The sequence below is a fragment of the Rousettus aegyptiacus genome, unplaced genomic scaffold, assembly GCF_014176215.1.
Source record: "Rousettus aegyptiacus isolate mRouAeg1 unplaced genomic scaffold, mRouAeg1.p scaffold_m13_p_18, whole genome shotgun sequence".
Taxonomy (NCBI): domain Eukaryota; kingdom Metazoa; phylum Chordata; class Mammalia; order Chiroptera; family Pteropodidae; genus Rousettus; species Rousettus aegyptiacus.
In genome coordinates this window covers 16355722-16381706 of record NW_023416293.1, presented here as the reverse complement: position 1 = coordinate 16381706, position 25985 = coordinate 16355722, and the positions used below count along the sequence as shown (strand labels likewise).

The following is a 25985-nucleotide window of genomic DNA, read 5'->3' as shown; positions in this document are numbered from 1 at the left end:
CGCGCTGCAAACCGTCTTCCGCGTGGAGGCTGCTGAGAGTTCGGTTCACTAAAAATGTTAAAGGAGACTTAAAATTAGGAAGGCGAGGGTTTGCCAGACGAGGCAGCTCCAGATTCATAATCAGTATTACAGCACAGGCCGGGGTGAAAGGTCACCCACTGCAGGTGCGCGGGCGGGCACGTGCCTTTCCCGGAGGGTTCCCTGGCATGGGCGTGGCGGGACCGTCGCCACCTAGCGGTGGAGAGCGGCACTGCGCATGGAGCAACCCCCCTTCCGGCCACCCTGGCTTTGTTCCTTCTGGAAAGTAGAACAGAAAACCTTGGTGAGAGAGGAGGAGGAGGAGTTAGAGGATTCGGTTGTAAATCTCTGTCTGGCAGGAAATGGAAACCGTCGGGCCTTGGCCTCCCAGCGCGCCCCTCGCGCCCGCTCCGGCTTGTTCATCGGGTCGTTATCCAGCCCCACCCTGCGCCTGGTCCCTGCGCGGGGTCGGAATTACACCCTGGACCGAATTTGAAGGCTGGGGAGGGGGCGGGACAGACCCGCAGTATGTCACCATGCGCCGCCTGGGGGCCACTGGTCACGAGGAGTCATCGTCCCCGCCCTCCCGGGAAGGAAACCCGGTTTTCAGATGAGGAAGATGGAACCTGAGATGAACTTGTCGGACAGTCATGTATGTGACGAGCTTCCAAACCAGGGTCAGAGCCAGGTCGTGACACCAAAGCGTGTGGGCGCCTCAAAAACCCACCGCTTGGTCAACCGGAGCGAGGGGAGGGGCGGAGAGGCTCTGAATTACAGCTCGGGGCTAGCTATTTATTTATTTGTTTATTTATTTATTTAGTGCGAGGTGGAATAAGAGGGCGGAAGACAGCTTGAAGGGCAATGACTTTCGTGCAGGTCATTTAGCTGTGGGTCAGGGGAGGCGAGGGGGAGAAAATCGAATGGCCGTGACCAGGAGTCGGAATCATCGGAGAGGAAACGACCTGCCCCGGGAGGTTCTGGGAGACACGCCGGGTTGGGCGCCCCGCCGTGGAGACCGACGTGCGGGATTTACTTGTGGAACGCATGAGTAAGAACACAAGAAACCTGTCCCTTCGGAGGGTATTTGTCCCCGACCTTGGATGACCCCTTCCACACTGCCCTCGCAGGTCTCCATGGCGCGGACGTGCGCGACACCACACTTTGACTGTATCGCCTTTGCACTGGCCTCGCGATTGCTTCCCGTGTGGAACTCCCGGCCCCGCGGTGCCGCGCCCCCTAGCGCGGTCTCGTCGTCGGGGTGCGATGCCATCTCCTGCCTCCCCCGAGCAGGACTGAGCACTTGGTAGCCCTCCAAACAGGACTGCAGAGCTGACCTTTTTATTGGAGGGGTTTCGTCTTAGGCCCTAAGGCTAGTATGTAGTGTTTAGCACGTTGTCTAATAACTCTTGCGTGACCATATTGGGGTCACGTGCTTTCCTTTTACCCAGTGCAATCTCCAGGCCGGGAACCCGGCTTCCTCGCCCGCAGCTTTACCACTTAACCGCAGCGGGCCCCGGCGCTCCTCCCTGCGCAGGGTTGTGTGTGCAGGTTTCACGCTGCAGGGAAGGCGAAGCTGTGCCCACGTGCCCATCCACGCTGGAGGTTTTCTCTGAGAAGTGGGCAGGGCCTGGCTGGGCCGCAGCACCATCAAGGGTTTGTTATGTGAGTGAATGAGCCCGTGCTTGGCCGAAGGGCACGGCCGGCTCCTGCGTCTTTGCCTGCTGCTTCCTCTCGCCTGCAGTGCTGTCTTTTCTTCTCCTCGCTAGGCCGATTTCCTGGCCCCGGCGAAGCCGGCCCCATCCGCCCAAGCTCTGCCTGCCGCTGACGGCTGTGCCTCCTGCTCGCCCTGCGGGCGCCTCTCGGTGGTGGCCCTAAGCACCTCCCACCGAGTTCGGCTGCTTATGAAATGCACATGCTCTGCTGAACGGCCATCTGGGCTTTTGAACTTAACATCATGCCCTGAATGCAGTATGCAGTCAATGCATATTTGTTGCAAATTATGAATATTCATTTGACTTGAATACTTTAAAGGAGAAGTCCGAAAGTAGAAAAGGGAAGGACAAAATGAGGGTGGGACCCTAAGGTGGGACCCTAAACCCTTACCCAGGTAGCCACTCAAGTTCACTGTGGCACGTGCCTGTCATCTGTAAGGAGACTTCTGTGTAGTGTGTCCAAGAAATAAAACTCGTTTCACTAAAGCCAGAGGTAAATAGACACGACTGCCAACTCAGGTCAGCCGACGAGCTCAAAAGCTCGGAAGAGGGGAGACAGCTGGTATGTCTTTGAACTCGGGGTCTCTTTGCACCTTTTGGAGAAGAATAGGTGAGACTGATGTCGAAATTATTTCAGAAGGAGTCAGCGCGCTGATTCAGAGTTATAAATAGAAGTAATCCTTCAGCTGTTTTTTTTTTTTTTTTTTTTTTTTCCAGGAACTCCCAGAGCAGGATGAGATTCACAGGAGAAAAAAGACGTGAGACAGAAGGCGCGGCTCGGGGGCCAGAGCCCGGGAGGCCTCGACGTCGGGGCGGGTGGGAGGGAAGAGGGTAGCGCGCCGCTCGTCTGGCTTTGAGGCAAATGCGATTTCACACGTCATCGTTGATTTTATTTTTTTCTCTTTAGCAAAATGGATAGCCTTCACAGAAAAACGGTTTGTTCAATACGGCCGAAATGATAAACCGACATCTTAACGAGCACTCCAGTTCCCGTCTCCACCGTGTACCCTCCCCCAAAAGGCAAGCGAGGAAGGACGCCAGCATTCAACTGCATAGAATTTCTAGAATATCTTATTTGGTGAAAAAGATCCAAAAACGTCCCTGAGCTTTGTCTCTCGAATGCCTCTCAGTCTGCCACAAGGCAGACCCCCTGTGGGTCTTGCTGCGGGTTCTACCACCGTTGCCCAGCGGTGACTGGGGCCCGCAAAGGGGCTTAGTACGTCTGCTGAGGCCAGAACGTTCCGGAACGTTCCGATGAGCAGGGGCTGTGTGTAACCCAGGCTCCAGGAAAGTCAGAAACTCTTGCGGACTTTCATAAACACACACGACTGTTACTCTGCACTCTCAATCACAAGAGTTTTAAATAATGCAGCCAACTTTGATAATGGCCAAAGGACCAGGATGATTTCAATTTGTTTGCAAACCCCCAAAAGAAGGATGGTACCATGGGAGGGGAAGAGAACTGTGGCTCGCGGGCCCACTGAGAGTGCCTGGCTGGATTCCTCATAAGATCATTAAATAAGGGACATTAAGGAACACATCGAAGGTGCCCATCAGACAGGGGACAAAGGCAGCTGCAGCAGCAAGAGCAGCTTCAGGGACAACCCCTTGGCTCTGGCAGTCCCTGCCTTAGGAGTCGAGACCCTGGGGCACACGTGGCTCCTTTCCTCACGTCCCTTACAGAGCAGCAGGAAGGACAAGGACACACACTTGCTCCAGTGGGAGCCGAGCTGTGATGACCTCTGGGAAGAGCAGCGTGTCCTCCCGAGGCTCCCCCACGCAAGGTCCCTGCACGGCCAGCCCTGAGGGGTTTTGTTCAGACCTGCAGTGTGGGATGACCACCTCTGGGGAGGCCACGTCCTATGCGTTCTTATGGCTCCTCTGAGATGTCACAGGGCCTCGGTAACTGTTTGTTGAGCAAATAAATGAGATCTTGTAAATGCTGAGAACCAGGGGACAGTTGAGAAGCCCATCCGAACCTGGAGAACGCAGGTACTGCTGTCTGGCCTGTTTTGTTACACCCATATTTTAAGAGAGAAAAAGGATCCTACGATGTGTACGTGCTTTGGGTCACAGAGAAGTACAGCTGGGGCCGGGCGCCTCCAGCGTTTCGCAGGGCTGTGGCCTGGGGGGTGTTCGTGATAGGGAAGCACAGACCAGACCCCTATCTCTCCGGGAAGAATTTGGCCCGCGGGGGGAGCCGGGGCCGCGTGCGGGCCAGGCGGCCCAGGAACCGCTGCGATGGGGCCGCAGGGTAAGTCGAGGCGACCGCCAGGCCGTTCTGGCTGTGACGCCCACTGTGCCATGTGGGCAGAGTCGGCGCCTCTGGCTTGAGTCCCCTGCGATCCTCGCGGCAGCCAGTTCCAGGTTTGGGCACTTAAGGTGATGCTTCCGCCTGGCGGACCACCGCCTCCTGGGACAGTAGGGCAGGTGGTTATAACACGTGCATTTCCTCCTCGTCTGGCACTCCCCCCGGTGATGGGGGGCTGCACGGAGGGCTGGGGGGGGTGGTGGGGGGTGCCCCTCCCGGCCTCCCGCCTGGCTCCGGGAGGTCTCCTCTCCGCAGCGCCCAGTGCGCGGGCGCCCACCGAGCCTCATTTTAACGTGTTTATCCGTGAGTTTCTCTGTGCAGCCCCCCACCAGCCACCGGCAGCGCAGCGCCTGGGCGGTGGGGCGCCCCCGGCCGGCTCCCCGTGCGGCTGCCGCTCCGCCCGCGGGCGAACGCGTCGGCGGCGAGGGGCAGTGCGGGCCGCGCCCGGCCGCGGCGACTCCTCGGCGTCCGGGAGACAAGCCCGCGCAGCTCCCGCGGCTGCTCCTGTCTCGTCGGCCGGCGACACTCGGGGCTTCGCGACTCGGGGACCCGAGCGCCAGGCGGGCGCGATTCCCTCAGCTGCAGAGAGAGTGGCGGCCGGGCGGGGTCGCGGCTGCGCAGCGGGCGGCTCGGAGCCAGCCTCGGGGACCACTTACCCCCGCAGAGGGGCGCACGGGGCCCGGGGAGGCCGGCGACGGCTCCCCCAGGACGCGGGCCCAGCTCGGCTGCCGCCCTGGGAAGGCGCTCGAGCCCCGCCGGGACGCGCCGCTCCCGCGCGCCGGGGCCTGGGAACCGCGCACCGGCTGCGCCGGGAGCCCGCGGGCCCGCGAGACGGACGGCGTCGGCGCCCAATCGCGGGGCGGGGCCGGGGGGCCCGCAGGCGGCGGCCAATGGGAGGCCGCGGCGCGGGCGGGGGGCGGGGCCGCGGGCGGGCGGGCGGCGGCGTCGGGAGCCGGCGCGGCAGACGCGGAGCCGGGAGGAGCCGGCGCGGCGCGCGGACCAGCGGCGCCCGCCCGCGCGCAGCCGACAGCCCCACGCAGCCGCGCGCCGGCCGCCTCCCGCCGGAGCCCGGCGCGGCCGGAGTCGGGGCCGATGGGCAGCGCGGGGCGGCGGGCGGCCAGGCGGCGGCCCCGGAGCGCGCCGCGCGCTCGCGGGCTGTAGCGGGTCCCGGCGGACCGCGTCTCCGAGGTGCGTGTCGGGGGAGCGGACGGCGCCCGCGGGTGCTGAGGGGACGCTCTGGGCGGGGACCGTCCCGCGGCGCCGGGGCTGCGCCGGGGGCCGGGCGCGGGGTCCGGCCCGCAGACGCGCCCGGCCCCCGGGCCCGGGGGAAGCGGAGCGGCCGCCGCCGCCGCTTGTCCCCCTCAAAGTTATCGATCGGCTGGAAGGTTATTTCCGTCTCGGCGACACGCGCGCTAATGAGGACCCCCTCGGGGCGCCCGGCGACTGCTCTGTGCCCAGCCTCGGCGGAGCGAGGAAAGGTCGCGGGACGCGCTGCCGCGGCGCGCCGGGCGGGGCTCCGGCCCAACTTGCGCGGCGCCTCCGGGGGACACGGCGCCCCGAGCGCCCGCCGCGCCCCTTTGTGGGGCCCGAGCGCGGCGACCGCGTCCCCCGGCGCGGGCTCAGACGCCGTCGCGCCGCCCGGGCGCCGAGCCTGCGGCGTCCTCCGCTCGCGCTCCGGGTCCGGTGCCCGCGCGCGGAGCGCCACTTGCGCCGCGTCCTGGGACCACTCCGCGGGCGCCGCGAACCCCAGGAATCCGAATGCGTTCTTCACCCCCGCCCCCGTCCCCCGAGCGCGGCGAGGCTCCCGGGGAGGGAAGGCGAGCTGGCGCTGCCGCCCCGGGACGGATCTGTCATCGTTAAGCGGCCGCAGCTCCACGCACTCCGCCCGCGGTGACTCCAGCGGAGTGCGGAGCATCCAGCGCGCGGGGCGCGGGTCAGAACGCAGCCCCGGAGATTCGGGATTTGGCTTGGACTTACACTTGGTTGTGATGGGGGTGGCTCTTTATTATTATTATTATTTTTAAACAAAGAACCTTGGTGATTCCCATAGGTTTGCTCAGTAAGTTCAAAATAGTCACTCCGATTTCTCTTTTCTTTGCCTCTTTTGTCTGCAGTTTTCATTTCTAAATGTTGACGCTAGATGGCTTTCTTATGACAGACGTTATTGAGCTGTGCTTTTGAGTCTCCTATCTGTAATCAGGTTTTAATTTTTCCAGTTTTACGGTTAGTAGTGGGAGAGAGAAACTCTCCAACACTTACGCTTTCTTTGAAATATGTTACTTCCCTATAAAGCCAATATTTATGCAGATATCAAAAAGTGGTCTTTATTTCTGCATTTCTAAAGATGAATTTCAAGAGACAACTTGGTAACTGTTTTTAGTCACAGATTTAAGGATGTCTGTTTCATGTTTTGACTTATTTGAGGAATTCAGAGTTCTGTAGTGAGATTTGTAATTCTGTTTGGACATTTTCACTTACGATGTTTACCACTCGATTTCATAATTCACTGCTTGAGAGAGGTATAAAAGAATGTTATTCATGAGAAAGTACAGTCTTTTGTGAGTTTTGGCTACAGATAGCATCGATTGCGTTTGAGAAAAGGAAGAGGTATAGTTGAAGTTTACATGCATGATTCATGCCAAGGATTATGTCGGGGACATCCTTCTTCTCCCCGGCTGATAGACGATATTCGGCTTTTCCTTTTAAGCACAGCCCCCTGCATGAGACGTGCAGTAGCCTGCAGTTGGCTGTTTCAGCAGCAGCAGCAGGTTCTCAGATGCGTATCTGAAGTGCCTTTCTTCCTACAGCAAGGCCATTCACAGCCTGTCCAAATTTTGCCTAGGTAGCAAACTTGTTTATAAGCTGGAGAAATATCTTGAAATTATCTTTATAGCTATCATTTATTGTGTGTCTTGCCCAGCTTAAAATAACATGTTGAATTTGTTTGTTCTAAATCAGAGCATATTCATAAATAGCTGAAGGGAAAAAAAAACCTCTAGCAAACATCTGGGAAGGAGGAAATGAAATGAAATCAGAAACAGCTTTTATCAATACCCACATGCTACCTATAGATGGGGCGAAGTGAACTTGGATAAGAAGCAGTGTAACATTTGGTCCAGAAAACAGAGCAGGAGATAAATTACAGGTATGGAGGTGGAGCTTCTGGCTTTGCAGTACAGGCTGCAGATTTTTTCCAGCTGGTTTGTGTATATTTTTCATCAAACACTTTTTCTATTTTTAAAATTTACCTTTCTCAAAGAGCTTTACTTTTATGGGCAGTAATAGGGGAAGTATCAGAGCATCACGATTTGGCGTTTATGATGTATACTGTGCAATGTGGGTTTGTAAGCACCCCCTCCCCTGGCCCCAGGTTAGGAATGGTATTTTGAAGACTTTTTGATACCTGAGCTTAGTAAACACTTGTCTACCTTGGCGGATCTTTTTTTTTTTTTTTTTTTTTTTTTTAATCTAATCAGAAGGGGTAGTGGGTTATTCATTTTGAAAGTCTATCCTTGAAAGTGAGGAAGTACTAAAGAACCATCCTGCAAGGGCGATCGTGTTACGTTCGGTCATCAAAAGTAATTTAAAAGGAGCTGCACATTTATTGCATACTTTGCAAAGAACTGTGTTTATGTGGATATAGCTCCCCCCCCCCCCCCCGGCCATAATTGGTAAATGCAAGGTTTTCTTTTTTTCTGAGATTGGGGAAGGCATTGAGTCTTTCAACTCATGATCTTTTTATGGTGGGGGTTTAGGATTACAGATCCTTTCAAAAACATGCTGAATTTGAAGAAAATTTGGACTGTTATTGTTAACTAAAAGGCAAAGCAAAGGTGGCTTCTTTCTTTCTGTTTTGAACTTGAAGGAATTATGCAGAGCGTCGTAAAGAATGTGGGGACTCTGTTCCGGATGTCGTCCTCCACTGTACCCAATGCCTTTGCAGGGTGACAGGGTAGGGAGAGCACTGGGCCAGAGGGACAGGCCCTGGCTTCCTGCCTCTGCCGCCTGTCACAGATGAGTTTGGATAACATGCCATAATTCCTTTCAGCAACTAGACTTTAGGTTTCTTTAACATTTAAAATGAATGTATTAGAGTAATGAAAACGACTGAGATAGTGTAGTTTTGCTCATGATTGCGTCTTCTTTCTTCGGCATAGTAATTTTCTATGTGAATGTTCATGAGAGTTACAGCTTTCTCGGTTTGCCCTGAAATCAATGACTCAGAAATTGCTTTTCTGTTCCAATCACATTAGGCTGCGACTCCTTTTAAAGGAGAGATAAGAGTGTGGTAGAAATTTAAATGCCTCAACTTAAGAGAGAAATTATTTTGATCCTTTCTGAACTTGATTCAGTAAACTTTGGTTCCGAAGAGTGGTCGAGGGGAGCCGGATCTGACCCGCGGGAGCCGTTCCGTTTCTCGGGGGATCTCCTGTTCGGTGTAACCTAACCCCTGGATACCTTTTCCCTGCACCGCACTGCGTAGCCAAGTTCCATGGCAGGAAGGACGCAGGAAGCCGAGGCTGGTCACAGCGCCCCTGCACCAGGGCGGCCTGCGCTCGTGCCCTCAGGTTGTCGCCGGACTTTCCAATTTCATCCACGTGTAAAACTAAAAAGCAAAAGCAGTTTTAGTGATTGTCAGATTTGTCAGCATATGATGTTGCGACACTGAACACAGCAGCAACCATTGCATTTCCTCAAGATACACCGGTTCCTGCCTCCCCCGCCCCTGCCCAAGGAAGCCCGTGCATGCCGTCGGACTGGAGGAAAGTTCTTCCCACGCAGAGAGGACGTTCGTTAAAGTCACCCCCCGTGTGCCTGCGTGCCTGCCCGCACACACCCGCATGGGTCCCCCTGTACACACCTACCTGTACACATACCCAGCCACACGCACCTGTATACGTGCCCAGCCGTACACACCCACGTGGTTGCCCACCTGCACATACCTGTATACGTACCCGCCCGTACACAGGCAATTTTTTCTTTTGCACAGGCCAATGAAAACGTCCCTGAGGACCAGGGTTTGGAAATCACTGGCCAGCTCACCTAGCCCTCTGCCGCGCGTGGGTGTGTTTCTACACTCTGCGGGTGGTCCAGCCGTGCTCGAATGTCACCAGGGAGGGCTGCAGAGCTCCACCCTTTCATGCTTTTGCCTACCAGGTGCTTTACCTACGGAACCGAAATCTACTTCTGTCACTTGTTTGCATTCCACTCTCGCGGTGGCGTGTGGGGCAGGTCCTTTGAGGGCAGCACCTCAGCGCTCACCAGCAGCACCTGTCACAGCCGGGTCAGGCGCTTCGGCCACATCCCGCGGCATGACCCGCGTAGGGCGGGTGCCCTGCCGTCGCCTGGCACGCCCTGCTTGACCTGACATAGGCCAAGTTCGCATTCGTTTTCTGGCGGCCGTGCCGCTCGGACTCAGGGAGTTTCCTGTTCGCTGAAACCCCGAGTCCGTGGTCACACGGGCCGCCAGGCCACGCCGTCTCCTCCTGTGCTGGCGTCACAGCAGGACCTCGCACGTCCTGGGCCGCGTTTCCCTTCCTTCCAGCTGGTTCTTCTCGCGGAGTTCTCACGGTTATGTGGCACCTTTGCCTGCCCTGCCAAAGGTCCCGTCTTTCTGTCTGTGCCTAAGTCGCCGAAGGGCCGAACCGTGAATCGTGTCCGTGCGAACTTCCTTCCGGGATCACGAGGAGTCGCGCTCCGGGCACGGTTAACTGCTGGTGCGCTTAGTTCCCTCGAGCCAGGCCATGTCGCCGCCCGTCCCTCGCGAGTCTCCCGGAAGCGCGTGCCACACCTCCTCTGCGGGTTCTCCTGGCCGAGTTATTCTGAGAACGCGGCGAGGTGAGAGTCGCTGTGTCCCTGGCACCTGCTCGTGGTTGGTGATTAATGACCGTCTGAAGGACCGAGAACGCAGGGCCACCCTGTCACCTCTGCGGAGGTTTTAGGCACTGAAAAGTCTGTAAAGAAGTCAGAATTTGGACTTGGGCGTATACACAGTTCGGTCTGGTTTTATCTTGAGTCACTTGCAGGTGGTGGAGAAGAGAACCATCTTTCCCCATTTTCTGGGGTTTTAATTCGTCCACACTCTCCTCTTCCTGTTGCACGATCTTCAGGCACAGGGGCCTCCTGAGCTCTGCCAGTGGGCTTTGCCCGTATTTGTCACTGTCGCATGGTCGCTGAACCTGCTGGAGGAAGCTCCCAGTGAGCCGAGCTGCGGGGAGTCGAAGGGGTCGGCAGCAGGCCGCGTGGCCTCAGCCGCTCTCAAGACGATCTCGGCCAAGAGCCGGGGCTGAACCTGGACACTGCGCGAAGCACTCGCGGGTGAGCAGAACTTGCGCGCTGAGGCGGAGCGTTGCGCAGACTCGGGGAGGCTCTGGCTGTCGTGCCTGGCGCCCGGGAGCCCGCGCCTTCAGCGTGGGCGGGACCCTCCGCTGCCCTCACGATCCGATGATGAAGCCTGCGAGAATGACCGAATTCGGTCCCCTGTGTACGTGTGGGAACCCCACATACACGAGAGAGTCGGGGCAGAAGGGGAAGGGGGGTCTGTGGCGGTCTGAGCTAAGGGTGGGGTCGGGCACCCGGGGCTTCGCGGGGCGGGGCGGGGGGCATTCTGGACGAGAAGACGAGCAGGTGGTCAGTAATCAGCAGTTCGCCCTGCCCTGCAGATAGGTCATGTAGAGTCGTTTCTGGTGACAACTCATTATGGGTGAGGCCCCTCGTTTAAGTCCTCTAACAGAGAGGTTAGGGTTTGTTGTGAGCCCACAGGGACTTGATTGCCTTCAGCTCAAAATAATCCACACTCTAGAGGGGCACCTCGTGGGGAGGCCCGGCCGGGACCTCTCCGTTGGCACACCAGCCGCCGTCTCCTCGGGGTGTTTCGATGATGCGCGTGGCTCCCGGCCGGGCAGCTCGTCCAGCAGTGGCTCTGGGGTGCCGCCTCCTGGCACCGAAGCTTCTCACACGGTTTAAGGATTATACTTTCGATTCTTCAAGCAGGACGGATGCTGTCGTTTCAAGTGTTTCGTGCCTTAGTCCACAGAACAACTGTTTCTCTGTAGAGGGGTCTTTGAGCTTCTTCCAGAGTGCGTCCCGCCTGACAGAATCGCCCGTCGAACGCCCGCGTGTGTTCGCCCAGGCGTGCGTGCACGTGCCAGTGCGCGTGCGTGTGTTCGCGCACGCGTGTCGATTACGTGCAGTACGCACAGCACATACACGTGTATTCACGTGTGCGTCTACTCTCTCTGTACGATTATATGTAACACGTTATGTGTAATATGTCGTACACACATGACTCTACCAAGCTAGATGTGGACATTATGAAACGTAGAAATGTATGTGTTAAGAAGTGATAGTGAAAACAGAGTTGGGGTTTTGCCTTCTGCTTCTCGGGGGCACTTCTGTAGCCTTCGAGAGGTGTGCCCAGTGCGACAGCCCTGCCCCGCCAGCCTCTCGGCGGAGGCCACGATGGGCCACGCTGTGTAGGAGACCCGCCGGGTCTGGCGAGGGGTGCTCGCGACCGGCCGCACCTTGAGCGGCCCTGCGCTGACCGTGTGTGTCCTTTTTCCTGAGGACGTGTCTTCCTCTGGCTGGTTTTCTTCTGGACTTGGTCGTGAGTGGCTTAGTTGAGGTTTCACTTTGGGGGGAAAGTTGTCCTGGCAACGTCTGGGTGGGACTCGGCTGTTTGGAGGCGCTGTACTGTCACACACGGGCACCACACCCAGAATCAGGACGGCACGCGACTCAGCACTGCTCATCCGGAGGCCCCCGAAAGGCAGGAACAGCTTGGCGAGTACACGTTGGTGGTGCAGCTCTGCCGGGGTGCGACCGGCCGCGTGGAGCCCCTGCCGCCCGGTGTGACGGAGCGGGCAGCCCCCTCTCCCGGGGGCGGGTGCCGGGAAGGGCCGAGGAGGGAGCGGCACCCGCCAGCTGCACCCCACGGCCTCCTGCATGCCCAGCGCTGCCGGGGCGCTCAGCCTGGCCGCCATGGGCCCCGTGCCCCCGAGCTTCTCGCCGCAGCCCGGGCTCCAGGCCACATGGGTTTGGAAGGCGCGGCGAGGACCGGGCTGTGCCCGCGAGGGACATGCTCCGCGGCTCCCGCCCCCAGTCGCGCTGCCTCGAGTCCCGTTTCCGTTGTAAACGACCCAGCTGAGGACCTCGGAGACCTCACTCACGTCTCCTCTGTGTGATTCGAAATGACCTGTGACTTGCCTCAGGCATCGAGCTGGTCAGGATGGAGGAGTCATTTCCGAGGACGCTCGAGTCCCCTCTGCCCCGTCGACCTCAGAGCCCGTGGGAGGGGCTGGTGCTGGGGGATCCGGGCAGAAAGGGGTCCTTCCTGCACGAGAAGGGGTGGGACAGCCCTTCCAGGCTCCAGAGTCTGGTCCCTGCGGGGTCACACGAGGCCGCAGTTCACGTGAAACGCCGAGCCTGGGCCGAAGAGGTGGTTTCTGGGTCACGCGCTGCCGCCGTGGTCTTCGCCCCTGGTTTATTCGCCTTGACCTGTTCTGCAGGAAACACCGACTTTACAAACCCATCGGCAGCATGTAGTACGCGCTGGTCAACGGAGCGAGCGCTCCCAACCGGGGGATCGCCGCGGGCGCCAGACGGTGACTCAGGCCCGGAGCTGGCCTGACTCGCAGGCGGCAGTCTCGCTGCTTCGCGTCCTGACGGGGCCCCGGTGCCTCAGTGACGGGAAGTCGCGGCCGTCATTCCAGCTCCCGTTTGCTCACGTGGTGATTACAGTATGCCGTGATGAGGGGTCGGCCTAAATAACAGTAAAGTCACCTAATTTATCGACCGATTCGTTTATCTGAGGGTCACTGTAATGCATGTGCGTGGGAAATGGACTATTTAAATGATACCAGTGAGCGGGGGCGGGAGGCTGCCGGCTTTGACTTAGGAGCGGAATGAAGACCTGGGGATGGAGATTCCTGAAGGGAAATGTGCAAACAGCTATTTCTGTTGTCGCGTACTTCCAAGAACCTTATAAGGCTCGTGGATCCTCCCTTTGCTGATGCAAAGTAAAGTGTCACGCGGGAACGAGTTTTCCGAGCCCGAGTCCTTGGGGGGAACCCCCATTTCCTCGCTCCAGCGGTAGGGCTGCCTCCTCCCCTCGGCCGCCTCGTGCCTGTGGCTGATCTTGATAAACCGTAAAGGAATGAATGAAATGGAGAGAGGGGGGGCAGCGAGCAGGAGCGGGCACTCGGCACGGCGGGCGCGCGGCTCCGCGCGGGGCCGGGCCGACGTCTGGGAGGTGCCCTGGTCCCCCAGGCGGCGGGTCGTCTGTTAGCGGTTGGAAGCGGTGTGGTTTGCGGCGAGGTCGCCGTTCCGCTGCGCGAGCCGGGCTGTCCGTCCTTCGCCGCGGGGTGAGTGGGCTCTGATCCCGCGGAGAACGCTCCTGTCCCCCGGAGTCCTCGCCGGGACTAAAAGAAGTACTGCGAGAGGAAAACAGTTTTTGTTTCGCACTTCTGCCTCCTAGATGTGCGTGATCTTTGCTGAAGCCGGCTGAACGTGAGTCCCTCAATAAAGGTCGGGCGTTTAAACGCCGGGAAGGATTCGGCCACCGCACTCCGCTCCCCCAGAGGAGAAGTGCTCACAACAAAGAAACTCGCCGCCCGCCCCGCACATGCCGCCCGCCCGCACAGACTGCTCACCGTGTCACCGCCTATGAAGCATTAACGGTGACGCTGGACTTGGAGGCTCACGGAGCTGCCGGGCTGGCCCCGCGCCAGGCCGTCCCCAGGGGCAGAGCTGGGCGTCTGTGTCGGGCCGGCAGCTGGCTCGGCAGGACGGCTCTGACGCAGGCGCGCCGGTGACGGCTTCGCTCTGACTGCTAATTTTAGGGCGGTTAAATCTGGCGGAGTCTGACGGCTGCTGTCGCCGCCCGTCTGGTTCCGCGCGGCTTCCACATCCATCCTCTTGGCCGGCACCGTTGCGCTCCGTGCTTCCCGAACCGGGCCGTCGCGCACAGCGGACGCGGGCTCGGCCCCCGGCCTCCCTGTTTCTTCGTCATCCTGGCAGCAAACTCGGGCCCCGCGTGTCCTCGCCGCGTGTAGTGCCTGGGCGGCGCGAGGCTCCCGCCTGTGGGGCGGCACGATGCCACTCACGTGTTTTGCTGGCCGTCCCCGAGAGCTGTCGCTGTTCTGAAACGGGACTTTGACCTTCTCCTTTTCTGGGAAATTAAAACTAAGGAGAAAGATGATAGTATTTTTCCCCAAACGATTTGGAGCATTACACGGAAGAGCCAAGCAGGACGTCCGGGCTACCGCAGAAGGCGGCGGTGGCTGAGGGCGTGTTTGGTGGCCCTGTCCGGCTTCCTCAGCTCCCAGATTTAGAAGGAGGAGGCAGGGCCGCAGGACCTTGACACCTTAGACTCCTTGAGCGAGCAGGGGCGCCCTAGGGGATGAGACCCAGGAAGGGGAAGGGACCTCGCCACCTCACCCCCACCCTCTGTCCCAGGTCGGTGTCTGGCACAGTCACCACATGAGCCGCCTCAGCATTTCAGGCCTCGGAGGGGCCTTCCGGTTGTCCTTGATCAGACTTCCGCATGCTGTTGATTCGTGATGACTGCTGAAACAGCGGGACTGGCTGCGGGGTGGGACGGGCGGCCGTCTCAGGTGACGCGCTGGCCGCGTCTTTACTGTGCGTCTTCTGGGCGAGCTGCTGGCCAGTGTCCGGTGTCTCAGGGGGAGGTCCCCGTGTGAGTGAGGCCCTGGGACCCATGGGCACGACGTCCTTCGGGCGGATGGCTGAGTCCCCGAGGGCACGGTGGCTTTGCGTAGTCGGGCAGGCAGCGCAGGAGCAGGTAGGGCCAGGGCCAGGCCCTGGGAGACGGCCAGGATGTGCGGTTTGGTCGAGCGGCTCCTGTGTGCAGGGGCTTTGCCGGCTCTGTGGGCGACCAGCAAACACAGATGAAACTCTCCATCTTTTGCTCACTCTGCCTGAAACCAGACTTCGCTGGTTTAGGTTCTGCAACTCCAAAAATGGATTTCCTTCACAAAAGCAACGTCAAGGAGACGAGATGGACGGTATTTTCAAAGTGGCGATTAACTTGTCCCTCATGTAAGACACTCGGTCTGACTTTTCTCCCCCTTGTAATTTACTAAAGGTCACAGAGTGTGGCAGAAACATAAAGGAAAAAATGTTTTATGCTCGCCAGAGATAGAAAGTAAACAATTTTTTTAAAGGAGATGCAGTTGACTTATGACATTGTATTAGTTTTAGGTGTGCAGCATGAGTCGGTGTTTGTAAATGTTGTGAAATGATCATTACCGTACGTCTAAGTCTAGTTGACATCCATCACCTCACATAATGACGCTTTTCTTAGTGTGATGAGAGCCTGTGAGATCTGCTCTCTGAACAGCTCTCCAGTGCCGCCCCCGGCGTCCTGCCTGTAGTCACCACGCTGGCGTCGCGCCCCCAGGGTTTGTCTATTCTATACTGGAAGTCTGTTCCTTTGATCACGGTGTTTTGGTGTGAAATCACTGACTCTGTTTTAGTTTTTTTGTCCAGAGAACATGCACACGGTGTTATATATGCGATTCAAGGTCATGTGTGGTAAGAGTTTATATTCATGAATTTATAACTTTGGGCGGTTGATTTACTAAAGCGATTTATGTTAAAACCGCCCCGAGTCACGCGAGCCGTGGACCCAGGCGGCCCTCGGGAGCGGCTGTGCACGGCGAGGGTTTGCCTGGCCTGAGCATCCCGCCCGCACGGATCCCTCCGGCATGTGCGAGCCGCTTCCCGTGTCTGTCCCACGAAGGGGCAGTAAGTGCTGGGGGAGACCTGCCTTCCCCTCCGGCCTCCAGAGCAAGAGATCTCAGCAGGATCGCCGTGGGGTTTCCCTCACTTTCCATCATGCAGGTTCTCAAACCGAGAAGGCGAGAGCGTGACGGAGCAGCGGACCCCCACGGGGCCGCACCCGGCTCCCACAGAGCTTTGCACGTGCCTCCCGTCTGTCTGTCCGGCAGCCCCGCTGCGCCTCAGGTGCATATCTAAGTAAGCCGCACGCCTCGGTGCACTTCACTGCTAGACACTCGCGCGTGCGTGTGTGAGTGAGTTTAAAGCCTTCGGATTGTTTCGGGGGGGTAAAGTTCATAGAGCGAAATGCGTACGTTTCAGGTGTGTCATTCCTTCGTTCATTCATCCATCCATCCCGCGAGTTCACACACGTGAACAGCACGTCACCCACACTTCCGTCAGGGACGTCTGCCCCGCCAGGCCACCGTCAGGCCACTCCCCCCGGCCAGCGCGCCCCCCGCCCCCCGCCCCGCAGCCCCGGACGGTTCGGCGCGTTCTGCCCTGCGCGCCCGCGGCTCCGAGCGCCGCGTGCCCCTGCGTCGGGGTCCATGCAGCTGGGCGCCCCTCCCGGAGGTCGTGTCCGGCGACGACGTGCGGAGCGGCTTCTTTTAGCCTTTGTGTCGTTTCCTTCCTTCCGCCTCAGCCCCCTCCCGGCAGGGCCGAGCTGCGAGCTGCGTGTCAGGGTGGCCACGTCCTGCCCGGGGCCCCTCCCCGTCCCCGCCTGCTCTCTGCGTGCGGGCGTGGCTTCCGCCAGTCTGCGGGCGCCGAGGGCACAGGGCCGCCCCGAGGAGGCGGACCCCGACACGTTATCCGACGGTTCTGCCTATTTGTGTGTGCTACTTGGACAACTTTAGGTGAAAGAAAGTAAATCTCTTACCTTTTACAAAGCTTATTTTAGCTCGGCGATTAACTTCCAGAAGAAGCTGGAAATGAAGTGTTTTAATGAGGTGTCTCTGAGGAGTAATTGTTAGTGCACATGTGATAAGTAGTGAAACCAAAATTTCCTGATTTCAATTTTATGACACTGTGTGGAGCAGGCTAGCCAAGTAAGCCTGAGAAATCGGGAGGCTTTTAAGTCACCTGTGCTGAGGAAACAGGCCTAGTTGGCTTAAAAACAAAGTTCTGGCCTTGACCGACGCCCCATTGCTGTGTCCACGTTCCCGAGGTTCTGAGCCGCTCACCCTCTGCGGCCCTGTGACGGCGGCCTCGGCGGCGCGGGTCGTGCTGTCGGCGTGTGAGGACTTTCCTGCCGGCTGCATCGCTTAGGGTCGCTCTGCCTGCCCTGAAGGGCGGGCCAGAACGCGGTGTCCGGACCGAGGGACGCCGACTTCTTTCTCAGGCGTCCGCCCGACCGGAGGGTCCTGGGCTCCTGCTGTCCCGTGTCTGCGCCGTGGGGCCTTGGCCGCGCCCTGTGCTGGGGGCTGGCGCGTCTGCACCCAGGCCTGCTGGGGACCGAGGGAGCACCTGGGGGCGACCGCGCAGGGACCCCAGGGGGTCTGCGTGGCTCTGCGGGCGTTCCCCTGGGCAGCCTCGTGCCGCGACCACCCCCAGCTTCGGGGGGAGCCGGGGGGTGTCACGCGGGCGGCCGGGCCTGCTGGGTGGGGCGCTCGGGGGAGGCGCTCAGGCTCCGGGTGCGGCCCGCGGCTCCTCCGCGCCGGGCGCTGGGAAGGACTCGGGGCGTGGTGCCGAGCAGGCGGGTGGCGAGTCGCTCTCACGCACTCTCCTGAGCCCGAGTAGATCGTAGAACGTTTCTCCCCGTAGGTTTTTTTTTATTGGAGACAGTGCCGTCTTCTTAAAGCGCAGCTTAGGGCCAGGTAGAGGAAGGGAGGGTAAAGTCTAAGGACACGAGACTGCAGACAGACTCGGTGACCGTGCTACTGGGGACCTGGATCACGGGCTGCAATGAAGGACCTTGTCCCCTGCTTAAGATTCGACTCCATGTGGAAGGCTCCAGAGACCCTGGGGCTCGGGTGCCGGTCGTGGTTCGTCCAGGAGCCCGAGGCCCGCGGCTGCTCGCAGGCCAGTTCCGGGCGTCCAGGGCCAGCTGCCGCCCGGGGAGCGGCGGTGCCGGGCTCGTGGGGTGCGCCGCGGTTTCTGTCCTTCCTGCCGAGCCCCGTTACATCGCCGGCTCCGAAAGACTTTGCGGAGACCACTCGCCACCACCGTGAAAGACTCTCGACGTGACAGTGTGACCCATCTAAGCGGCCGCCCGACGACCACGTGGAGCAGGCTGCGAGCCTGTCCTGGCTCCAGGGGACAAGGTCAGTGCCCGGGTGCCAAGGGCGTGGGGGCGGAGCGTGGCCGCCTCCCCTGGCCTGCGTCGCGTGCTCTCCATAGTCGCCCGTGGGCTCCCGGGGTTTGCAGAGTAGCCCTGGTGACAGCACGCGTGGCTCTCCGTCCAGGGGGTCACCTGACCCGTGCATCGGGCTGTGAACCGGGGCCTGTTCCCCACCCCCGCACCACCCCCCCCGAACGTCTGAGAGCAGAGACTCTGCTCGCGGGCTCTGAGCGGCGGGCCTGCGCCCTCCCTCGGCCGAGGCTGCTGCTCCCGGAGGCCGCGGTGTCCGTGCACGTGAGCGAGGTCCGCGGGGAGTGCGGCTCCGTGACAGCTCGGAGCGGGCGGGAGAACTGGCTGAGATAAAGGGCACCGCGCGCTTCGGGGGAGGGGGAGGCCGAGCGGTGAGTGTCTGACGCGGCCGCCCTTTCCCCGCCGTCGCTGTCATCTGCTCAGGGCGTGCTGCGGCTGGTCGTGCTGACTCTGCTCCTTTCTGCCGATAATTGAAGCATGGAGGGAAGCAGGGCCCGCGAGCGACGGCTCCGAGGGCGACTCTGAGCGGGGGCAGGGGCTGGAGCCGAGCAGCTGCAGATGGCGAGGGCTCAGCTCGCGCCGTGGCCACCGGGGGCTTTCGCACCTTCGGTGTGCAGTGGGCCACAGCGTGGGGGGGTGCGGGGGGCGGGTCGTCGGCCGGGTCACGTGCGTGTGCATTCTGAGCGTCGCCGTCTCAGCTGAAACGTTAAACTCCGTGAACTCTGTGAAGGCAGAAACTGGCCCGCCTTTGACCGGGGTCTGCCTCAGCCCCGCCTTCACGTGCCCCCGAACCTGTGTGCTCTGACGTCCCGTTCACGGGCGGCGTGTGCCTTGGCCTCTGCCCGTCTCGGTCGCCCTTCCGTCAGCCGAGCCCTTGATCTCACCCGCTTTCCCTGTCACGGGGAGTATCCGGCAGCCCGCCTGTCTTTCTCGTGACACTGAGGTGAATTTGTCGGTCAGGTAGTTTGAAGGAAGAAGGGAACACTCCTGGAGAGGATATTTCTCAGGGGTCATGTGTTCATGAGAAGGTGGGGGGGGGAAGGGTGCCGAGGAAGCTGCGAGCATCTCGGGATCCTCGTGGGAGTGGCGCCCCCGCACCTCCCCCTCGTTGCTCCGTGGTGGCCGGGCTCGGAGTAGAGACTGCGCCTCCGGCCCTGTGGGCACTGTGCGTCACCGGGCTCAGACCCTGTGGGCCTCCTGCTGTCTGGAGGCTGTGTGTGTCCTGGAAGCACAGGGCACCAGCGAGGTCATACTCCATGTCCCAGATCAAGGGGGACCAGGTCGCCATCCTTGAATTGTACCTTCGTTGGAGGGCTCTACACACCCGACCCGTCTAAGGCCATCTTCGTAGCAGATTCCAGTCCCTGCTGCAGTGTTCTGAACATTCACGCGTTAGCTAGTTTCCAGAACTGTCAGAAGACAGCCCCGTGTGTGACCTTGGGAGAGTGGTGGAATGTTGTCACCACAGTAGAGGTGGTGGCTGCCAGAGGCCCCCCGTGCCCCTGCTTCGTGCCCATCTGGGACTCCTGCGGCCTTTAAAAAAAACCTGATATGAAGGGACCCGCAGAACTATTAACATTTTCAAAAATATCTCTTTCGGAGTAGAGGCCATCCTCTCAGTAGAGTTTTTCCCTGTATTTCACTTTTAAAAACTCCAGCCGTTATCAAGGCCCTGCTTCCTGACACCGTCTGTCATCCTGAGTTCGCAGTCTTCTTGGCGTGAGCGCCGTCGGCGCCAAAGGTAACACAGAGTCCGAGAGCCCAGCTTCATTATGAGGTTGGACGTAGAAACTGCGTTCCTGTCGATGTGATCACAGTGGACACAGCAGGAAAAAGACGAGCATGCTAAGGATTGCGCAGTTCGCTCACAGAAACTGTGCATGTTGGAGGTTAATGTGAGTCACAATCACACGAATGAGTTTTTGATGTTCTGCATCACAACCAAACAAAAGCGAGCCACAAAAGAGCAGCTCCTCACGTGAAATGCCAACAATGCGTGTTGGACAAACGCCATGCATGTCGGTATTCATAGGTTTTAACGTGTTATTGATTTACCTGATCAAGGACAGATCCGTGACACGCAATTTGCAGGGATGGCATTATCTAAATAGTTCCTGTGTTTTGTTTTAATGCCATTCTCCTTAGACCCTCTCATGAAGCATATTAATGGAAATGGATGGAGAGGTTTTAAAGCACTTTCGGCAAGCTCAGTATATTCATTTTAAACGTTTACCCCAAAGTAAGCAAGTTTATCTTTGACACGCTGTTGGTGGCCAGGTCCAGCAATTTAGTCCGTAAAGTAACAGTTTGTCTTTCGAATAACAAAAGGGATTCTGGGTTTTGTGTACTTTTGTGCTGCAGGTGACAGCCAACGTAAGTGCCCCAGTGTACTGCGCCCTGGAGGGCATGATCAGCCCGACCCACGGCCCTTCGGCAGCTCACAGACTGCTCTCAGGGAGTTTGGTGCGGGCGGTTATCCCGAGCACGCTTTCAGAGAGATCAAAGTCGCGGAATGCAAACCATTGGAAAGAGGTTCCTTTTTTGTTTTCAGCAGCCGCCTCTTTAAAGTGGCATGTTGGTCGGCACCGGATGGTGTTGGACTCCAGAGAGACTGGCCCGGAGCCAGGGAGGAGCGAGGGGGCGGGGAGGCCGGGAGGCCTTGCTTTTGTGCCAGGGTTTCAGGCCGGTGCTAGGACACCACGGCCCACTGGCCAGCTGGGCCTGCCGGGCACTCGGCCAGCGAGTGTGGGCGCCGGCCTCTTCTGCGTGGAGTGCCGGCCGGCTGCTCGTGCACGCAGACCCCGCGCGTTTGCGACCAGCATGGAGAGACGGTGCGGCGTGTGGAGGAAACTTTTCCTGAGTCGAGTCCCTTGACAACTGCAAAATGTGAGAATCATGTTTTTCTAAATGGGAGGAAGACTTTATAAATGGCCGAGGCCGTGCCAAGCGGGGGGCAGAAGGGATGACACTGGGAGCAGGGCCCGAGGCCGTGGGGTCCTGCCGTGCCTTTGCCGCTTTCGGTCCGGCCTGCCGGTGCGGGCGGCCGGCCCCAGCCCTCCCGCGCCCCCCGCGCCCCGCGCCCCGCGCCAGGGCCCTGCTCCTGCGGGGGCTGGGCCCGCGGGCTCCGTCCATTCCCCTCCAGGTGAAAGACGGGGTCTGGCCGGGAGATGGCAGCCTGACCAGGTCCCCTTCCCCAGTGCCCGGGGACGTGAGCGGAGCCACTGGCCTGGCGCTGGGTCAGAGGTCGCCGGACAGGTGCACAGCAGGCGGTGATGAGGGCTCCTACCCCACCGCGTGCACCTGCCGGCCAGGAGGGAGGTTAATAACTGCGGGGGTTCGGGGTGGGGATTGATCCCAATGGAATCATCACACTTGGTCCCCCAAAGATTTATGCGTGAGCGTGCTCGGCGCAGGATTAATTATAACGTGAGAAACTGGAAAAATATTGGCAGTAAGATATTAAATTATGATTCTCTATATGATCAAGTCATTTGAATTAATTAAATATCTTGTTTTATGAGGCCACTTAATGACATGGGGAAATGCTCGCAGAATATTAAACCAAAAAATTTTTTGCTAAGCAGTATATATAATAGATCCCAGTTTCACAGGAAAATTAAATATGCATATGCGTTAATAGAACAAGGATGCATTAGAAATTTACAGTGGTTATTACTTGTGGTTGTGTTATGTGTAGCTGTCATTTTGCATTTGTTTTCCAGTCTTTCCAAAATGAGCGTATTTTGTGATGGAAAAAACATGGTGTTAAAACATTTGAATTATATGACTCCGTTATATGTATATTTTAAAAACTGTTAGTCTGCTTTGGTTTCCTGGCTCAATATAGTTGAGATTATTTTATATTATTATGTGATCTTCCTTAATTTGTTCTTTCGATTATATTTACCAGAAGTTTTCAGGGCAGGTAATTAGCAAACATTGGTACCTATTACGTCTAATAAATAAGTTTTTGGTAGATGTTCTGTATCATAAAAGCATTTATAATCGAAGTATCAGGTAGGTAGATTTCCTTTGAAAAATTCTTTGCTGATCTCGTATGTTAGAGTTTAAACATTATGTGCTGTTAACCTTTTGGCTACTGTTTTTTATTTAATCTCGTTACATAGTAAAAAGTATATCACTTAATTTAATTTCAGGAAATTTGTTTTCGCATCATTAACCCGTAACTCACCGGAGGACGCCGCCTGGCTGGCTTATGCACCCGGCCTCGTTGCGTCCTCCCAGCGCCCAGTCCTTGACAGCGAGGGGCTCCCCTCAGTTAAGTGAGAGACTTTGGCATCGACTTTAAAAATACCATTAATGCTCTTTCTTATCTTTGAGACCAGAGACCCCTTGACTCAGTGACACACGTGTCTTTTTAGCAGTATAATTGCTAGCCCTTTGATACTATGCCTTTTTGACATTTCCATTAAAAATAAAAATTAGCTAATTTGTAAGTTATAAGGTCTCAAAAAGATAGTTCATTCCTCTTTCACACCTGTTAATGGTTCTATTAAAATTCTGAAATGGCTTATTAGATTAAGTGCAGTGTCAAAGGCTAATTGTCTCCGTGTTAGTCTACACGACTTAAGAAAGCGTGATTTCAGAATTATATTTGAACGGCAGCTCCGAAGTCAGTTTTTAGTGTCTATCAAATCGTGATGATCGTAGATGAAAGTGTTAATAGGCCAGGCAGGCCCCGCTCCTGCCGTGACGGGGGGGCCTCTGACGCGGGTCCGGTGGCGGCGTCCTCGACGCTGCCCGGGCCTGTTGGCGGCGCGTCCGAGGCCCAGGCTCGAGGCGTGAGCGTGCTGCTGTGTCCCCCGCGTACCGCCCGTTGGATCACGCGCGTGTGCCACGCGTGAGGAGCAGTAGTGCACTGTCGTAGAATCAGAGGCCTGTATTTTTGTCTTCTTACAATCTCTCGACTCATGTCACAAGTCGGTGTGGTCTTAGTGGGAGGAGCGCGAGGTCCGGAGTCACTTCCTCGGTGCGTCTGTCGCGCACCCGTCCTGGGTCGGGTTCCGCGGGGCCCAGGGTTTCGACCCGAGCTCCGGGCCACATCGGGTGAGTGTGCCCTGGGCTCCACGTCTGCGGGGTGTGTGACCCCGGCAGGGCAGGGGGGTTGCGAGGTCACGGAGCGCGCTCGTGAGAGAGCTTTGCGGCGTGCGGCGCGTGGCTGGCCGCGGCGACTCCCCCGCCTCTGCCTCGCGTGGCCCCGAGCGTGCCGTGCGCGCTGTCGGCGGCGGCCGCCGGCGGGAAGGGGCGCCGCCCCCCCAGGAGGCAGCGGGGTTCGATGCACAAACGGCTCTTGCAAGTCGGAACAGTGAGGACGTCGGTTTTTATCCTCGGAGTGACTCATTGGCGGTCACGAGGGTCCGCGGCAAAGCTGGTTCGGAGAGTTGGCTGGCGCTCGGGCAGGGAGGGTCGCGCCTGCTTCGGCGCCCGCGGGACCCCTCCGGGGGCCCCCGAGCCATGACAGGGAAGAGTCCCGGTGGCGGAAGGGTCCTGGTGGTCAGATGAGGTCAGGTTGTTTGCGAGGTGCCGTTCAGCGGAGTTAACGGAGACAGGCGTCAGGTGGCAGAAGGACTTTGCAGTGGGTCGTGGACAGTGGATGTGCCACGTCCATTCCTGTTACACTTCCCGGTCTCAACTTCTCGATTTCAGAAGGGATCATCTGCCGGCTTCCCGTCACTCACTCGCCGCAAGTCGGTAACGCCGACCTTTCTGACGGCTCCATTAGGACTTAGAGAAAGAAGCCCTCGTGGTGAGACCGCGACGCGGCCTTGTAGGGGCGCCGGGGCCGGGGCCGAGGGCTGAGGGCGCCGGGACGGCAGCGCGCCCTCGGCTGTCACCCGTGGGGCGCACGCCCGGGGCCTTGCTGTGCCCCCGGCATCCCCCAGCACTCGTCCCTCCCTGCTGTGGTTCCTGGTCTTGGGGACCCTCTGGCTGGCCCCTCGGGACCGCAGCGCCTCCAGCGCCAGCGAGCCCCGTGGGAGCACCCTCGTCTCGTCGCTGTGGCTCCCGCTCGTGTCTCCTCTGCCGTCGCCGGCCTCTTCTGCCCTGCCCCCCTCTGAAGTGTCGGGGTTCCTTTGGTCTCTTCTTTCCCCGGGTGGCCCTGCCTTCCTAGGTGGCTTCTTTCGCTGTCTCTGTGATGGTGACCCCAGACCTTTGCCTGTCTGACCTTTCCCCGGGCGCCCGTAGCCATCAGCCCTGGACGTTCTTGACACGTTTCGAAGTGAACGCGTTCACTCTGGACCCGCGGCCTTCCCCGCCGGCCGCGTCCCCTCCGCCCCCGCCGGCCGCGCCCCCTCCGCCCCCGCGGCCTGTGCCACCGCCGCCAGCCGGTGTGCCTGCGCGACAGCCGCGGCGGCGTCCTCGACGCGGCGCCCATGCTGCGCCCGGCCGGCTGGCCGCAGCTGCCCAGGAAAGTCCTCGTGGTGCTGCGGTCGTCGCGTGCACGGCCTCTGCTTCGCTCGGGCGCGTCGGCCGTCCTGACCTGTGCGTCCGGTGTGGTAGCCATGAGCGGCATGCGGCGACTTAAATGAGTCAGAGCTAAACAGGTGAGATCGCAGCTCCGCAGTCTCGCAGGCTGCGCTTCGGGCGCCCAGTGGCCCCGTGCGGCCCGGCCTCGCCGCTGCGGGGGGTCCCGTGCGCCCCTCTGGCTGGCTGGGCCCCTCTGCCACCCCCTATCCTCTCCGTCTCGGCCTCCACGTCACCACCGGCATTTCCTTCCTGGAAGCGGTGGCCCAGATGTGGCGTCCCCGGCCTAGAAGCTTCTGTGGGGTGCTGGGCTGTAATCCGTGTCCTCGGCGCTGGCACACGGACCCTCACTGTCCCACCCCTCGCTGTCTCCTGACCCCGAGCTCGGGAGCGCCCACTCCTCGCCCGCCCTGTTGCCCACGGCGGCCCCCTTCCCCGTCTCGCTGACGAGCCGCACGCCCCCCGTCTCTGGAAGTGGCCTCTCCTGGTCCCCCTGCAGCACACGTTTTCTGGGCTGGCCTCTCCGTTTGGGGGGCGGGAGCATCTCTAGAGCACGATCTGCAAATGGTTTGGCCTCTGTGCCCTCTAAAACAATTTCTAAAAACCTACGCACTCCCATGTTTTTAAGATGACATTCAACTTTTTTTTTAACACAAGTTCAAATGATTTATTTCATTAATAAGTAGAAAATATTAAATATCTTACAAGATAAAAATAATATGAGGGTCGTCTTAGATGGACTAAATCTTTGACAGTATAATTTGAGAGAATCAATTTTAACTACCTGGTTGAAAAATGTACTTCTAAAGAATTCAAGGAGATTTGTTACCTGTGGGGTTTCTCTAACCTGGATTGAACGTTCTGGCATTTTGGGGGAAATTCTAGGTATATTTAAGAGAATCCATCATTAACTTATATTTCTTCCTTTTTTTTTTTTTTAATGAATCCAAATAGGCCAAGTTTGACCCCCAGCAGAAATACGAGTAAGACATGTGAAGTCAGGAAGCCTTACAAACTCAAGGGTTGCGATTAGTTGCCAAGGACTGCCCTGATAACCGGTGTTTGGATTTTTCCTCTGGTGCCTCAGAGGCTTCTGACTTAGAGTGCATGTTAAGCTGTGGCACGGTGCCCCGTGCTGAGGCCCGGGGAGGCATCCGTCTGGTTTCAGGAGAGGGCGGGTGGAAGGAGAGGGTCTAGAGAATGTCTCGCTAAACCCCCCGTCGCCCGTCACCTGCCCCTCGAGCCACGCACTCGGGGTCCCCCCAGAGCCCACGGAGGCCCCGGGCCCCGGTGGGGGGCTGCAGCCCGAGACGGGGCGGCTCGGTCGCCGTCTGCCCCAGCGCCCGGCCTGGCT

The 25985-nt window shown here is 58.7% G+C and overlaps 1 protein-coding gene across 4 annotated transcripts in view; it reads left to right on the top strand.

Moving 5' to 3' along the window:
• Window positions 1–5089: 5089 nt before the first annotated feature.
• SIPA1L2 (signal induced proliferation associated 1 like 2) overlaps window positions 5090–25985 on the top strand; it is a 151788-nt gene continuing 130892 nt past the window's right edge. For 2 of the 4 annotated variants that reach the window (XM_036235575.1, XM_036235574.1), the window contains exon 1: window positions 18811–21034. The gene's annotated coding sequence lies outside the window, so the exon portion shown is untranslated. Of the gene's footprint in view, window positions 5230–18810; window positions 21035–25985 lie in introns of those variants that run through there. The other 2 variants (XM_036235569.1, XM_036235573.1) reach the window with 2 other exon arrangements.